Here is a 16,971-nt window from a genome sequence, read left to right as displayed (position 1 = left end):
GGTTTCATCCCCAGGCTCATATAAACCAGGGACGGTGCTACACCCCTGTAATCCTGGCACTCCTGGAGGTGAAGGCAGGAGCATCAGGAGTTTACGGTTTTCCGTGGCTGCACAATGAGTCTGAGGCCAACACAGCGCCTATGAGAGCTTGTCTCAAACACAAAGGAGTGGGAGGAGCCAAAAGTAAGAGGAGGAGAAAGAGAAGGTAGAAGGGAAGAGAAAAAAAGAGAAAGGGGGGAGGAGAAGAAAATGTGGAGGAAGGAAAGGAGGGGGAAGGGAGGGGGAGGGAAAGGGGGAGGGCAGAAAGGAGTGTGGAAGGATCAGGAGGAGGAAAGGAAACCTTTGTTTGGGTGGAGGGTGGCATGGGCGAGTGCGCCAGAGGGAGGAGAGAGCCGTGGGGAGGGTCTCAGGAGGTCACCCCTGGCCTGTGCAGGGCCCGCTGAGCTCCCAGCCTCAGACAAAATGGAGAGCCATGCACTCTGTTGATTTCCAAGTTTATTTAAGCCCAGGAGCCTTATCATATCGCCATCCAAACAGCACGAAGGTAAACAAAGCTGGTTTTAAGACCTGATGAGGAGTTGATTTAAGATAGGGCTCTATCTGTGGTTACTCAACCTTAGGTGAGGTCCCACCTTATCACTGGCCAAGGCGTGCTCCGGTCGGTCGGGCCAGCAGCTCTGCTCCACTAGATGCCTCTGAGCTAAGGTCTGAAGGGAAGTTTTGCCGCTGAAGGGATCAGGTTCCTGTAGTCTCACAAGCAGCTCTCTGGGTATCAAGGAATCTCTTCTGTATCACTCACCAGCACTTGTTATAAGGGCTTGGGGTCACAGTCAACATGGTGACAAGGAGAAAAATCATTACAGAAAAATTATTCCGGCCTGGGCTGTGTCCCAGAAGTAGAGCACCTGCCTAGAATCCCCCAGTGAGGGGCTGGGGGTGTGGCTCAGTGGTAGGACATATGCCTAGAATCCCTCTGTCAGGGGTTGGGGGTATGACTCACTATTACAGAATTTGCCTCACATACCTGAGTCCCTGGTCCCACTCTCAGTGACTCAATGACACTTTTCAGAGCACTGTAAGGTAGAGTCCATTCACTGCCACCTGGGTTGGTAACATTGTGGGAAGGAGAGATTGGGTTCATCTTAAGCACAAGCTAGGCAAGGTGGGATGTACCTGTAATCTCAGCACTCGGAAGCAAAAAGCAGGAGGGGTCGAGAGTTCAAGACCAGCCTGGGCTAAGCAGTGAGAGCCTCTTTTAAGAGAACAAATACAACATTGGCAAGATAGCTCACTCAGTGGCTAAGCACTGACTGCTTTTGCAGACAACTAAAATCCAGCACTTATGCCAGATGGTTCACATGGCTTGCAACTTCAGTTCCAGGGAGTTACTTTCTGGTCCCCACGGACACGTGCACACATATGGTGAGTATAAACCTGTGCAGTCACACAAACATACAGAATGTAAAAAGAAAAGAAAAACCTGGCCTTGGTGGCACACACCTTTAATCCCAGGAGGCCCCACTGGCCGCTGAGACACGTTTCACAGTCTTGCTGCTGCTGTACCACAGCTCCTGTAGTGTGTTGGGTGGCATAAGACGGTTCATTGGGCAGAGGTGGTGGAAGCTAAGCCTCTGAAGTGCCTTACACACTCACACACACTCACACACACATTTTTTCTTGGGAAAAAATGTAAAAATATTAGCTGAATGTGATAATGCACACCTGTAATCCCCACACTCGGGAAGATGAGGCAGGGGGATTGCTACGAGCCCAAGGCTAAGGTGGCTCCCGTCTGACAAGCTAGGCTGCTAGAGAACCAGTCTCAGAGACAGAAACCCAGAACACTGAAAAGCAAAGCAGTTCTCTTATTACCTTCTCTGGGGATCCGCCATAAGCCCCTCATTTCAGGCCATTCCCCACTTAGAGGAAGGAATGTTCAGAGACCAAGAGGAATGTGAACAGACGGGCCTCGCCGGCTGCCTGCTGTCCCTTCGTCAGCCTTAGAATGTACTCTTTGTGTAGACACGGCCTTGCACAGTGGTTCAGTCTCGGTAGGGCTGGGCGTGTGGCCTCAGTGGTGGAGGGCTTGCCTGGCATGCTTGAGGCCCTGGGTTTGGTACTCACCACGGCACTGAACCGGGCCAGGCGATGAACGCAGATAATTCTACTGCTCCAGAGCTCATGGGAGCAGGGAGAACAAAAGCTCAAGGGGAGGGCTGGAGAGATGGCTCAGAGGTTAAGAGTATTTGCTGCTCTTGCGGAGGACCCGGGTTCGATTCCCAGCACCCACGTGACGATTCGCAACCATCTGTAAGCCCCTAACAGGCACGCAGGCAAAACATTCATACATATAAAATAAACCTAAATGAAGCTGGGCTTGATGGCACACTCCTTTGGTCTAGCACTTGGGAGGCAAAGGCAAGCATATTTCTGTGAGTTGGAGGCCAGCCTTAGTCCATAGAGCTAGTTCTAGGACAGCCAGAGCTACACAGAGAAACCTTGTTTTGAAGAACAAACAAATAAAAAGTCTAAATGAGCCGGGCGGTGGTGGCGCATGCCTTTAATCCCAGCACTCGGGAGGCAGAGGCAGGCGGATCTCTGTGAGTTCGAGGCCAGGCTGGACCGATAGCCTCCAAAACAATATAGAGAAACCCTGTCTCGTAAAACCAAAAAAAAAAAAAAAAGTCTAAATGAAGTTTAAGGTTATATAAATCAGTCTGACTCCAGCCTGGGCTATGGGAGTCCCCGTCTCAAAACAAACAACCACAACAGACCATAAAACCAAAAACCCCAAAGGACTAGGTTCAGAGCGTGTCTGTCTTCCTGACGCTGGGAGATTCCGGGATGGTGGCTTTGGGAGCCGTGTCCCTCCTTCAGCCCTCTTTTCATTACCTGGCTGGAGTCATCAGCTGAGGAAACGCCTCCACAAGATTCAGCTGTAAGGCATTTCCTCAATTAGTGATCAGTGATCCCTGGGCTGGGGTCCTGGGTTCTATAAGAAAGTTGGTTGAAGCCGGGCGTTGGTGGCGCACGCCTTTAATCCCAGCACTCAGGAGGCAGAGACAGGCGGATCTCTGTGAGTTCGAGACCAGCCTGGTCTATAAGAGCTAGTTCCAGGACAGCCTCCAAAGCCACAGAGAAACCCTGTCTCAAAAAACCAAAAAAAAAAAAAAAAGTTGGTTGAGCAAGCCATCCTGCATGGCCTCTGCATCAGCTCCTGCCTCCAGGTCCCCGACCCATTTGAGATCCTGTCCTGACTTCCTTCAGTGATGGACTGTGATGTGGAAGTGTGAGCCACATAAACCCTTTCCTTCCCAACTTCCTGTTTGGCCATGGTGTTTTGTCACAGCAATAGAAACCCTAACTTACGTGTATACTTTTTATTTGGAGTTTAAATTTCCACTGCATTTTTTTTTTGGTTTTTTCGAGACAGGGTTCTCTGTGTAGTTTTGGAGGCTGTCCTGGCACTCGCTCTGTAGACCAGGCTGACCTCGAACTCACAGAGATCCGCCTGCCTCTGCCTCCCGAGTGCTGGGATTAAAGGCGTGCGCCACCACCGCCCGGCTTTCCGCTGCATTTTAATTTATCTATCGTATCTGTATGGCTGTAAGGACGCCACAGCGTGCTTGGGGGGGCAGTTTTCTCACCCCCCACACTTGTGGACTGAAGACTGGACTCACTCGGCCAGGCTTTAGCTCACTGGCGCTTTTTTGCTTGGTTTTTCTTTTTTTCTTTTTTTTTTTTCCATACTGAAAACTGAACCTAGGTCCGTCAGTTTGTTGTGTTTGTTTTGTTTTGTTTTTCGAGACAGGGTTTCTCTATATTGTTTTGGAGCCTGTCCTGGAACTAGTTCTGTAGACCAGGCTGGCCTCTAACTCACAGAGATCTGCCTGCTTCTGCCTCCGAGTGCTGGGATTCAGTGCACCACTAACTCCCGGCTGTGTTTTGTTTTTTAATTCAGAGACAGGACCTGAAAATATCCCAGATAGACCTAACTTTTTTTTTTTTAAGACAGTCTATCTGTGTAACATTGTCGGTCCCGGAACTTGCTCTGTGAACCAGGCTGACCTTGAACTCACAGAGATCTGCCTGCCTCTACCTCCTGAGTGCTGGCACTGAAGTCTTGCACCACCCGTGCCTGGTTTGGCCTTGAATTTATCTCCCTGCCTCATCTTCTCTATTAGCTGGTGATTACAGGCGTGAGCCATCACACCTGGCCCTGTAATAGCCTTTATCAAACGCTGGTAAACATAAAGTTATTGTCTTGATAACTATGAACAGCTTCAAGAAATGAATGAACCACAAGAAGACACAGCCTTAAGTTACAGCTGGCTGGTCAGACACTCCAAGAAAATGAGTTGTGCTAGCTTGGAGCAGGCTTGTAAACCCAGCACTCTGGAGGTGGGATCAGGCATCAGGACCTCAAGGTCATCCTCTATTATACAGGGAGTTTGAGGCCAGCTTGGGCAACATTGAGACCTTGTCTCAAACTGACGGTAGAGTTGAGGATGGCCTTGAACTTCTTTCTTTTCTTTTTCTTTCTTTCTTTCTTTTTTTTTTTTTCTTTTCTTGGTTTTTTGAGACAGGGTTTCTCTGTGGCTTTGGAGGCTGTCTTGGAACTAGCTCTTGTAGACCAGGATGGTCTCAAACTCACAGAGATTCACTTGCCTCTGCCTCCCGAGTGCTGGGATTAAAGGCCTGCACCACCACTGTCTGGCCTTGAACTTCTAATCCTCCTGTTTCTAGCTCCTGTGGACTGGGATAGGTGTGTGCGACCTCAGCCCGCTCCTGTTGCGTTGGGAACCAAATCCATGGGGCTTCATACATGCAGGCAAGCTTACAGCCTTAGTCTCCCTTGCTATTACTATTCCTTTTGTTTTCCTTTTGTTTTTTTGTTTGTTTGCTTTGAAATAAGGTCTCTCTATGTTGCCTTGGCTGTCCTAGGATACTTTATTAGAATGCACTGGCCTTGGACTCATCTGCCTGAGTGCTGGGGTCAAAGGTCTGCACCATCGTTCTCGGCTTATTATTACTTTTTGATTTCTCATGGGAAAGTTGGGCACAGTGCGGGCATGTAGTTCAGAGGCAGAGCTCTTGTCTGGCAGGAGCACAGCCCCGGTTCGACCACCAGCATTAGAAAACAAAAACAGCCAGGCAGTGGTGGCACACAACTTTAAGCACAACAGCATTTGGAGGCATAGGCAGGAGGATCTCTGTGAGTTCAAGGCCAGCCTGGTCTACAGAGTGAGTTCCAGGACAGCCAGGACTACACAGAGAAACCCGGACTCAAAAAGCCCAGAAAGAACCCAAACCACAACTAAAAAGAAAAAAAAAAACAAAACAAAGTGCATATTAGTGGGCACCAGTGATATTTCACCCTCTGGGTTATCACGGATGTCACAGAGATGTCTGCGTTCTTAGTTTCCCTCTGGGGGTTTTCGGCAAAGGTTTCTTGGCTCTAGATCAGGGAAAAGGTAGTTTATATTTCCCTCCCTCTCCGCTGCCCCAGGGCTCTGGCTTCTCATTCCAACTTCCGGGCCCCCTAAGGGCCATTTGAGAAACAAAACTGGTTGGGGCAGAGAGGTGTGGGTGGGCCTCCTGTGGAGTCTTTGTCGGTTTCCTGGTCTCCGTCCTCTGCAGCGGGTCATGAGGACCTCCAGCCTGCCCCGTGCACGCGCTTACTACACCAGTCTAAAGATAGAAGGCTGTGGCTTGTCCTTGCCTGTCGCCACAGGGTGTTGTATTCAGAGAGTCCATAGCTCTGGATCCAGCTTTCCCTCCCTTCGGGGACCTCCGCAAGGTGTGAGTTGAGGGTGACCAGGCCAGGGTGGGACTGTTTCCTCTCCACCCGACCTGGTTGGCTACTCTGGGGTAATTCCCAGGCTCTTAGGTGTCACTGGGCAGGTGAGAAAGGGGTGAGTCACACCTGCCTGCCCCTCCCCCTTGAGAGAAACTCCTCTCTCCCCAGGGCTAGGTTTCACCAAGCCATAAACAGGCCCTGCCCAAGATCACTTTCTTCCGTTTTCGGCCAGATCCAACTGAACCCAGCCTAGGGGCTGCCAGGGAGCCTGGCCAAGGGCACTTCCTGGCTTCATGCCAGATCCCTGAATCCCTTGGCCCACTCGAACCGCTTTCAATATCTCCCTAGGTCCCCCACTGTGTGAATTTTCATCCTCTCTGGGGAGTTCTGGGGGGCAGCTGGGGTTGAAGAAGCAGGAATTTGGTGAATGGGCCTAGGATGAGGCCAGGGGAGTTCTTTCTTTTCTTAAATTCCATTTATTTAGTTTAGTTAATGTGACCCTTTCGCCTGTGTCCACGTTTTGCATGTGTTTATGCGCAACACGTGCTGTCGGAGGTCAGAAAAGGGCGTCAGGCCCTCTGGAGCTGGAGTCCCGATAGTTGTGAGCCGCCAGGCAGGGGCCAGCCATCCCTCCCGGGTTTTCTGAGAGTTATAGCTGGCGGGAGTCTAAGCTCTTCCCTAGGTGAGCTTGTAGGCAGGGCCATCCATGCCACAGTATCTCCGTGGGCGGAGTTTCCCAGTCTATCGGTAAACCATGTGGGCAGGGCTTCCGACCGTATTGTAGGAGGGCCTATGAAATCCATTAGGAGTATGTTGGCAGGGCCATCTAGTGACTGGAAGGATGGGCAGGGCTTCAAGTCTTGTAGTGAATCTATAGGTGGGGCTCTCCATCCATCTTGAGCATGTGGGAAGGGTCTCGGTCTTTTGAGGGGTGAAGCTGTTGGGAAAAGACATGAAGTTACCATCATCCTAGCGGCTCGAACAGCTCATCCTTCCTCGTCCTCGTCCCCGCCCCTCCTCCCCCTCCCCCCTCCTCCTTTTTCACCCAGGCTTACACTCCTCCCGACCCTGTATCAGGACTAGCCTGAAAGGACTCCTCCCCGCCGGGTCCTCAGGGTGGCAGTATTCCACAAGACCAAGCAGAGGTCGTGTGGTTGTGTGCAGTGGGTTTGGGGTGTGGTGGGATCAGGCAGTGAGGTGAAGGCGCTTGCCACTGAGGCAGAGTTTGGGTCCCAGAAATCACAGAGTAGAAGAAGAAAACTTCAGAGGGTTGTTTTCTGACCGCTACATGCATGCATGCACGCCATGGCACGCGCGCGCGCGCGCACACACACACACACACACACACACATTTTATAAATAAGCAAGCCGACCAAGCTGCAGGGACTCTCACCTCCACTAGGGGTGCTCTCGTGCCCAGAGCCACCGCTCCCCACCGGGGAGGGATGGGCCCTTCTTTCCCTTCAGTCTCCTGGATCTCATATTTCCGTCTCAGGGTGGCCTCTTCAGACTATGTCACAGGCTCGTCACACTTGCTATTCCCTCCGCAGACACCTAAGGTGCACTGGACCCAGCCTCAACATCCTGTCAGGCATCATGAGAGGACAGACTCAGATCTCTAGCACTCCACAACTGATACCATTTATAAACGGAAAGAGAGTCCCACCTCTGGTTCTCTACATAGGCAGCCAATTTGGAGGTGCTTTAGCATCCTGTTCCAACGGCCGTACCCCTCCACCCTCCAGTGTTGTATGAGATTTTTAAAATTTGTCTCAAACTCTGGAAGCTGCAGTTCCCACTACGAAACAGGAGAGGGCGACTCTAGCAAGAGCTACAGCTGTCCTGGACCAGTCTCCCGCCCTGGAGAAAGAAGCTAGTGAGACAGGCAGTTGAGGTTGGTGTGTCACCCAGGATAGGAGCTATTCACCCTCCCTCTGAAGTTTGTCTTTTGTTTTGCTTTAAGATTTTATTTTTGCTGGGGGTTGGTGGCTCATGACTTTAATTCCAGTACTCGAGAGGCAGAGGCAGGCGGATCTCAGTGAGTTCAAGGCCAGTCTGGTCTACAGAGTGAGTACCAGGACAGCCTCCAAAGCTACACAGAGAAACCCTGTCTCGAAAAACCAAAACAAAGCAAAAAGATTTTATTTTTGCCTGGTGTGGTGGTGCATGCCTTTAATCCCAGAACTCCAGAAGTAGAAGCACGTGGGTCTCTGAGCTTGAGTCCAGTTTGGCCTAATTGTGAGTTCCCCTCAGTCAGGGCTACATAGTGAGATCCTCTTTCGAAATTTTTTATTTATAACTGGGGGATGGTGGCAAAAGCCTTTAATCCCAGCACTGGGGAGGCAGAGGCAGGTGGATCTCTGCGAGTTCGAGGCCAGGCTGGTCTACAAGAGCCACTTCTTGAACAGCCAACATTATACAGAGAAACCCTGTCTTGAAAAAAAACCACATTTATTTACTGGTGATACAGGGGATTAAAGGTAGGGCCTCATGAATGCTAGGTAGGCATTCTGCTACTGAGGCATAGCCCCATCCCTACTTTTAAAGAAGATATAACAAATTTAATTTTATTATTTTCAAATTTTTGGGTTTAGATGTTTGCCTACATTTATGTCTTGAACCAGGTGGGATGTGCCTGGGGCCCTTGGAGGACAAAAGAAGGCATCAGTTTCCCCGGAACTGGAGTTACAGACAGTTGTGGTGCTGGTGCTTGAACACAGACTTTCTGGAAGAGTAGTCAGTGAGCTTACCCACTTGGGAGCCATCTCTTCAGGCCCTTGAGAATGTTTTTTTTTTTTTTTTTTTTTTTTTTGGTTTTTCGAGACAGGGTTTCTCTGTATTGTTTTGGAGACTGTCCTGGAACTCGCTCTGTAGACCAGGCTGGCCTCGAACTCACAGAGATCTGCCTGTCTCTGCCTCCCAAGTGGAGAATGTATTTTAACTACATTTCTCCCATCCCTTTCCTCCTTCCAAACCCTGCCATAAAAGCCTGTCTGCTCTCCTTCAAATCCATGGCCTTCCCCATCAATTGTAATTGCACATATATAATATATATAATTGCATATATAATATATGCAATATAATACATATTCTTAAATACAACCTGTTGTATCATATGTTACTTGTATGTATGAATTCTGCTGGGGTTAACTTGGGCATAGTGATGTCTTGCAAATAGACTTGATTGGAAGCTGGGCGGTGGTGGCACACACCTTTATTCCCAGCACTTGGGAGGCAGAGTCAGACAGATCTCTGTGAGTTCCAGGCCAGCCTGGTCTACAAAGTGAGTTCCAGGACATCCTCCAAAGCCACAGAGAAACCCTGTCTCAAAAAAAAACCAAAATAAAACAAAAACAAATAGACTTGAGTGGAACTGAAGCTTGTTGTAGCTTGGCTTTGCTGACCACTGGCCCTGGAGTTTAACCCTGAGTAAGTCACTTTAATATTCTAAACTCTGAGGGCAGGAGAAATGGCTTAGAGATTAAAAGCACCGGCTGCTTTTCTGGAGGGCCTGGCTGGATTCCAAGCACCCGCATGTCAGCTTCCATGGTTCATCCGTCCCGTGTCAGGGGCTCCGACGCTGTCTTCTGGGATCTGTAGGCTTTGTATGTGTACTTGGTGCACAGACATGCTTGCCCATAAAACACCCATACACATAAAACAAGAACTAGGCATAAAAATGAAAGCTCTACGCATTGCAATTGGGTATGTCAAACAGGGTCTGTGTCAGCAAAACAAAATCAAATCTGGGGCTTATAACCATCCAGTGGAAAGCTACCAGGGAAATCACTTTGAGGCAGACAACTGGAATTCCTGATAGGATAGGGGCCCCGGCTTCCAAGTTAAAAAAAAAAAAAGGCAGCCCTTAGAGGTGATGTCAACAAAGCCTGGGCCCACAGCACCCCTCGGAAACTGATGGCGGAGGCTGAGCTAGTCAGCCAGCTGGAGTTCACCCCAACACTGAGCTTCCAGAGTTCACCCAAGGCTGAGTTTCCTTCCCACGCACCTCAGGTTTCTCTCTCTCCCACTGCGCGTGTTTATACCAGGGGAGAAGCACAGGTAAGCTTGTTGCTTACTTTCTGTTGTTAAAGATGCAGTGTTTTTACTTTGCGGCTGTTTTACTATTCCCTCTCCTAAAGCCGTAGGGGCAGGGGCATCCACAGGCAGGATTCCTGGAAGGCATTTGACATGAACATGTTTGAGTCTAAAGTGAGAGCCAACTTCAATTTGTTCTTGTTGTTGAGACAAGGTCTCCCTGTCTCCCTGGATGGCCTAGAACTTGCTGTGTAGACCAGGCTGGCCTTAAACTCAAGAGAGATGTACTTGTCTCTGTCTCCAGAGTGCTGGGATTAAAGGCAGGAGCCACCATGCCCAGCTCAGAGCCTGCTTCTAAGTGAGTTCAAATAGCACATGACCACTTTCCGGTGTAATGTACTTATAATGCTGGGGTATAGTTCAGTGGTAGAACATTTTCCTCCTGTACTAAAGGTTCTGAGTTTAATCTCTAGCATCACAAAACAAACAAAAAAACCAAATGAGCAGGGTGTGGTGGCCAGGCAAACAATCCTAGCATTTGGCAGGAAAGATGAGGTGCAGATTTTTCTACTAAGTAGAGAACAAACAGGAGGAGGAAGCTCTTGTTGCCTGAGAATGTAGGGCATCAAAAATAGCTTCTACTGTGTGTGCATGCTATGTTTAGGTGTGTTTCCCCTTCCCCTTTTCAATGCTGAGGAGAGAACCAGGGCCTTGCAAGAATGAGGCAGGTGCACCCCAGCCCCTCACTGGGAAATTCTAGGCAGGTGCTCTACCACTGAGCCACACCCCAGCTCCTCACTGGGGGATTCTAGGCAGGTGTTCTACCACTGAGCCACACCCCAGTCCCTCATTGGGGGATTCTAGGCAGGTGTTCTACCACTGAGCCACACCCCAGTCCCTCATTGGGGGATTCTAGGCAGGTGTTCTACCACTGAGCCACACCCCAGTCCCTCATTGGGGGATTCTAGGCAGGTGCTCTACCACTGAGCCACACCCCCTACTCCTTGTTGTTGGGTTTGCTGTTACTGCTGGAGTTTTGGGCTTTTTTTGTTGAGATGGGGGTCTCACTGTGTAGCTCTGGCTGGTCTTAAATTCAACAGAGATCTACCTGCCTCTGCCCCCCCAGTTGCTGGGATCAAAAGTGTTTGCCACCGTACCTGGCATTTAGTTTCGTTTGAGTCAGCCTGTCACACGAGGCTAGCCAGGTCTGGCATGCCAGTGGTCGGTTCTCCTGCCTCTCGCTCCTTCCTGCTGCTCCCTCTCAGATAGGGTTACTCCAGGCCCCAGGACTTCAGGAAGCCCTTCACTAGTCCCACCAGTTATTGCCAAGCCCTGGTAAAAATCTCCAGAGTGGTCCATTTGTGGTCCATGTGGCTTCTTCAGGGCCTTCCACTCAATAGCTTTGCAGACACACACACACACACACATACACACACACACACACACACACGCACACACACACACACAAAGAAAGCTTGAAATGCTGGAGGAATGAATATGAATCAGAGGTTAATAGCACTTGCTGACCCTCCAGGGAGGACCCTCGTTCAGTTTCCAGCTCCCACATGGCAGCTCACATCCAATCCACCCGGAACTCCAGCTCCAGGGGATTCAGTGCCTGCTTCTGGCCTCCAAGGGCACCTGTACTCACCTGCCATATACACAGACACACATGAATAGAAATAGAGCCTAGCAGGATTTGGTGGCGCACACCTTTAATCCCAGAACTTGGGGGACAGAGGCAGGTGGATCTCTGTGAGTTCAAGGCCAGCCTGGTCTACAAAGCAAGTAAGTTCCAGGACAGCCAAGGGACAGAGAAACCCCTGTCTCAAAAAAAAAAAAAAAAAGAAAGAAAGAAAGAAAGAAAGAAAGAAAGAAAGAAAGAAAACAAAGGAACTCATAAGCTTGGTTCTGGACAGGACCCACAGGCCATCAATGAAAATGAAAACATATCATCAATTCCAAGCCACTCCCTCATTCACTTACTAGTCAGCTGCTTATGTCTATCCTCCCCTGCCAGCAGGTAAGATCCAGGCGGGCAGAAGCCTGGTGTTTAGTTTCTGTAAATAATCCTTCATAACTGGGTCTGAAAATGCACACAGGAAATCCTGCCTACTCTGTCGACTGAGGCACAAGGATCAAGAATCTAGGCTGCCTGGGACAACAGAGTGCTTTCAGTGTCAGCCTGGGCAACTTAGACCTGACTCAAAATGTAATGCTGGGTGAGGAATGTAGCTCAGGGGTAGATTGCTTGCCTAGAATCCCCAAAGAAGGGTTTAGGAGTGTGACTCAGATGTAGAGCACCTGCCTAGAATCCCCCAGTGAGGGGCTGGGGTGTGGCTCAGTGGTAGAGCACCTGCCTAGAATCCCCCAGTGAGGGGCTGGGGTGAGGCTCAGTGGTAGAGCACCTGCCTAGAATCCCCCAGTGAGGGGCTGGGGTGTGGCTCAGTGGTAGAGCACCTGCCTAGAATCCCCCAGTGAGGGGCTGGGGTGTGGCTCAGTGGTAGAGCACCTGCCTAGAATTCCCCAGTGAGGGGCTGGGGTGTGGCTCAGTGGTAGAGCACCTGCCTAGCATGGAGAAAGCCCTGGGTCTAGGCACTGCAGAAAGGAAGGCAGGAAAACAGGAAGACAGGAAGGGAAGGAGGGAAAAAGCCAGGCAGAAAGAAACAAGGGCTGTGTGCTGTACACCTAGGTGTCTGGAATATGGCAGGGTGGGGTCCAGAGAGGCAGCGCTGCTGTGAGCACAGACACCCTTATGGCTGCTAGTGTTCTCAGTAGCTTCTCCAGCCAGCCAGGAGCAGTGGGGTGTGCCAGCAGAGGGAAGATGGGGGGGAAGGCGGGAAGGAAGGTGGAACGAGCTCTGTGGGGAGCGTTTAGGAAGCCTTCAAACATCCCAGCCCTGCTGATTAAGCCCTGGTATAAAAAGAACATTGAATAATTAAAGAGTTCAAAACTAACCACAGGCTTGGCTGCTCTTGGCTCTGCCCCCCTCCTGCCCCCCAGGGGATGCGGCCGATCACAGCGGGTGGTGCCCTTCTCAGTCCTGGGTTGATCCAGATCTCAGGAGACAGAGCAGCCGGCTTCTAGGCTGGCCGGGGTGAGGCACGTGTGAAGAGGACCAGGAAGAGCTGGGAGGCGGTTGGGATGGCCAGGTGTTTGTTGTGCGAGTGTGAAGCCCTGGGTTGGGGTCCCTGGGATGCTGGACTTGGTGGCACCTGCTTAAAACCTGTGCTGGGGAAGCGTGGCAGGCAGATCCGAGGGGCTCCCTACGCAGTCACCTTAGCTGAGTCAGGGAGTCCCAACGAAGAATCTCTAGGTGGCAGGAGAGAGCATTACCCGTGCTAGGGGCAATAGAAAGAAGCCTCTGCACCTGTACACAGGGAGGGGTAGCACGACCTGAGTCACTCGGGGCTGGGGCCATACAGAGCTTTGATCCCTGGACTCCTCGGGTTTTGTTCTTGTCACAGCTGACTCACTGCTGTCTACCAGGGAGGCTCATGGTCAGCCTGGCTAGTTTCTCTCCGTGTCTCAGTGTGTCATAGAGGCGAGAGCTTTTCTCTTCACAGACTCACGGCATCATGTGTGTGACCCGGCAGGGTGCTGGTCCTATCATTCTCCCAGAGGAAGCAGTGTGGTGGATCCCAAGCGTGTCCCTGCTCAGCCCACCCGACACAGGCCTGCCTGCCTTCACGGCTAGGGAGTTGACTCAGGAGGTCTGGGCGGGTCCCGGCTTGGACACGCTCTTCCCCCAGGGAAGCCCTGTCTTCCGTTGTCTGAATGCCATACTACCCACCCACAGGTCTTCCACTAACCCAGTGCCTGTCCCAGTTACTCACAGATGGTCTGGGTCTGGTAATAGAGGCCTGTGAACCCAGCTACTGGGGAGCTGAGGCAGGGGGATTAAAAGTTCAAGGCTTACTTAGGGCATAGGGTAAGTTTAAGACTAGCCTGGGTAATTCAGTGGAACTCTGCCTCAATTCATAAACGGGCCCGGAAGATGGCTCGGTGGTCAAGGGGATGTACTGCTCTTTCAGAGGAGCTGAGCTTTGTCATGGTTAGCTATGTGTGTGCACAGGGCCGTGCTCACACACAATGCCCGTGAAGAGGGGATTGCTTAGGGCTGGAGTTACAGGTAGTTGTGAGCTGTCTGGCATGGGTGTTGCTAACTCTTATATTTTTGGTTGTGAGCCTAGCCTTTAACAGTTGAGCCATCTCTCCAGCCCGGGTGTTACTAACTCTAAGAACAGTACCTGCTCTAACCACTGAGCCACCTTTCAGCACCGCCCCCCAAAAGTTTGAGGCCAGCCTGGTCTACAGAACGAATTCCAGGACAGCCTCCAAAACAATATACAGAAACCCTGTCTCGAAAAACAAAAGAAAAAAGAAGGAAGGGAGGAAAGAAGGGAGGAAGGAAGAAGGAAGGGAGGAAGGAGGAAGAGAGGAGGGAGGAAGGAAGGAAGGGTTGGGGCTGTGCTCAATGGTACAGCTTCCTAGAAGCCTTTAGCAGAAAACCCGAGAGCATGCCACAGCAGGCTGAAGGCACATCTTGGTTAGAGAAGCCTAGGACGTCCCATCAGCTCTAAGAACCTCAGAACCTTGTTTTTTTTGTTTTTCATCTATTTTAGTAATTTTGGTTTTTTGAGATAGGCTTCTCTGTATATCCCAGGTTGTCTTGGAACTCACTGTGTAGACCAGGCTGGTTTCAAACTCAGCGATCACCTGCCACTGCCTCCCCAAGCCCCACAGCCCTGCCATCACCGCCGGACAACCTAGGTTTTCTCGTTCTGATCTGGTGGCTGAGTAGGGAGATAAGGTCGCTTCCTGTTTTAAACAGGCTACTGGCCCAGTGCCTAGCCTGTACCACCGGTTCTTAGAAAGGTTTGCCCACACTTTGCCTGGAGAGACTGCAGGGTTAGGCAAAAAAGAGCCAGTCCATCAGATTAGAGGGGCTTCTAGGATTCCATGGCCGTGTGGGGCTTAAGCACTGATCGTCTCTCAAAGCCAAAGCAAATGGAAGCCTTCAAAGACCAGGCCACCTGCGATGGAGGAGGAGAGGGCTGAGTGAGAGATGGGCCTTACTATGAGGCCTGATGGGCCTCCTTGTGCTGTGAGGAAGTGGCCTAATGGCCAGATAGACCGGTGATGCCCATGGCCAAGGTCACGTGCAAACATAGGGCACTGTTAGGGAAGGGGCCAAGGGTCTTGCCGCTGCTTAACAACACCCTAGCCCCTCGAAGAGGGATTCTGGGCTGGTGCTCTAACCCCCCCCCCACCCGCACCTTATATGGAGGTTTGAAAAACCAGCTGCCTAGAAACTGAAATCTTGTGCCAATTGGAGGGAAAGTAACTTAACAGCTGTCCACTGAGTCACTGCTCTACATTCTCGTTCCTGTCCTCCCCCCCCACCGCCTCCCTCCATCTGAAATCCTCCCCTCCCCCTCCTCCCGTTTGCTCTGCCGTCCTGTCTGAGCCCTGGGACTCCAGTCAGGAGTGTCTTTTTTTATTCCTTGGAAACACAGCTACCTCCACCCCAGCTCAGCACTTGCCTGGCTCGTATAGCCAGGTTGGGCAGCCAGGCCTCTCATTACCTGGCCTCGGGCCTTGGGGGGGTGGATGGCCCAGCCATGCAGCCTGCCAGGACGAGGGAGGCTGGGATCCCCGTGCTAGGTAAGTACGCCATCACTAGCTACACCCTGGCCCTTTGCTCTGCTTTCGTGTGTGTGTGTGTGTTCACGCATATACATGTGTAAGTATGTACGCACGCGTGTAGATTGACCAGGGGCTGCTCTGGTGTCATTCCTCAGAGCCTGTGGCTTGCTTTCTGTGGGAGGTTGGGTGGGGTTCAAGACTGGTTCTCTCTGTGTATCTCTGGCTGTCCTAGACCAGGCTGGCCTTGAACTCACAGAGATCCACCTGCCTCCGTGTCCTGAGTGCTGGGATCAAAGGCGCGCGCCGCCACCACTGCCGAGCAACCATCCTTGACTTTTTATGTGGATTCTGGGGACTGAATTCTTCCCACTTTACCCACAGTCCACCCCTTACCTGTGTTCCAGGCTCAGCAGAAATGAAGACGTTCTAAAGAGACACCCTGGCCTCTCCATCTGATCATCAGACCGTTGAAGGTGGATCCCAAAGAGATGGGAATCTCATGCCAGGAGAAGGAAGAGGTCCCAGCCAGAGGAGGAAGTTGCCAACCTGAACAGAATTTCGCACAGTTCTAACTGCTTGTCTAACAACCTTGCAGGAAGAGAATGGAGCCCAGGAAAAGATGGGCCACTGTGGGAGGGACTAGACCTTGACCATGGCTGCTTAGATGTGCATATCCTTAGCCATCTATTTAAGTTTTATTCATTTCAGGACCCTAAAGACTGGTTTGGGGATGGTTTAAATCTCTGCCCCTCTTCCCAGTGGAGCCACGATAAATAAGCCTTCTCTATCTACTTGCCATTATTAATTTGACTCTGTAGATTGTCTAATTGAAGACCAGTGGCTGAACCTGGCTTGGGGCAGATTCACGAATCCTTCTTATTCGGACACAGTGTCACAGGCAGCTTTTGAATTCACCCCGTGGCCTCCGCTGGCCTAGAACTCCAGGTCTTTCTGCCTCAGCTCCTACTTCTGAGACCCAGAACTAGAACTGTGACTTTCCAGAGGCTTGGCACCCCCCAAACCACACAGCCCATCAGTCAGAAGGACGCTGCACCCCTTTAATACAGTTCCTTATGTTGAGGTGACCCCAATCATAAGATTATTTTTGTTGTTACTTCAAACTGTCATTTTGCTACTGTTATGAAACTTTTTTTTTTTTTTTGGTTTTTACGAGACAGGGTTTCTCTGTTTTGGAGGCTGTCGGTCCAGCCTGGCCTCAAACTCACAGAGATCCGCCTGCCTCTGCCTCCCAAGTGCTGGGATTAAAGGCGTGCGCCACCACCGCCCGGCTACTGTTATGAATCTTGATGTAAGTTCTGATATGCAGGATATCTGATATGCATCCCCTGTGAAAGGTCACTCTACCCCCCAGGGGTCACGACCCACAGGTTGAGAACCACTCATTTAAAGGTTTGTCTAGGTCTGGTTCCTGAAGCTTATGGAGACAGAGTAATTGTCTATTCCCAGATGAAGAAATCGGTTGAGAG

At 50.9% G+C, this 16,971-nt stretch overlaps 1 long non-coding RNA gene across 1 annotated transcript; it reads left to right on the top strand.

The window, feature by feature from the left end:
* The first annotated feature begins 15,293 nt into the window (after window positions 1–15,293).
* Window positions 15,294–16,272, top strand: LOC121134040. The gene is made up of 2 exons (XR_005871049.1): window positions 15,294–15,502; window positions 15,889–16,272. It is a non-coding gene; the product is annotated as an uncharacterized LOC121134040 (long non-coding RNA).
* Window positions 16,273–16,971: the final 699 nt, after the last annotated feature.

This window comes from Mesocricetus auratus, unplaced genomic scaffold, assembly GCF_017639785.1.
Source record: "Mesocricetus auratus isolate SY011 unplaced genomic scaffold, BCM_Maur_2.0 Super-Scaffold_100025, whole genome shotgun sequence".
NCBI lineage: Eukaryota > Metazoa > Chordata > Mammalia > Rodentia > Cricetidae > Mesocricetus > Mesocricetus auratus.
The sequence above is the reverse complement of the archived record's forward strand: the minus strand, read 5'-3'. Positions and strand labels throughout refer to the sequence as shown.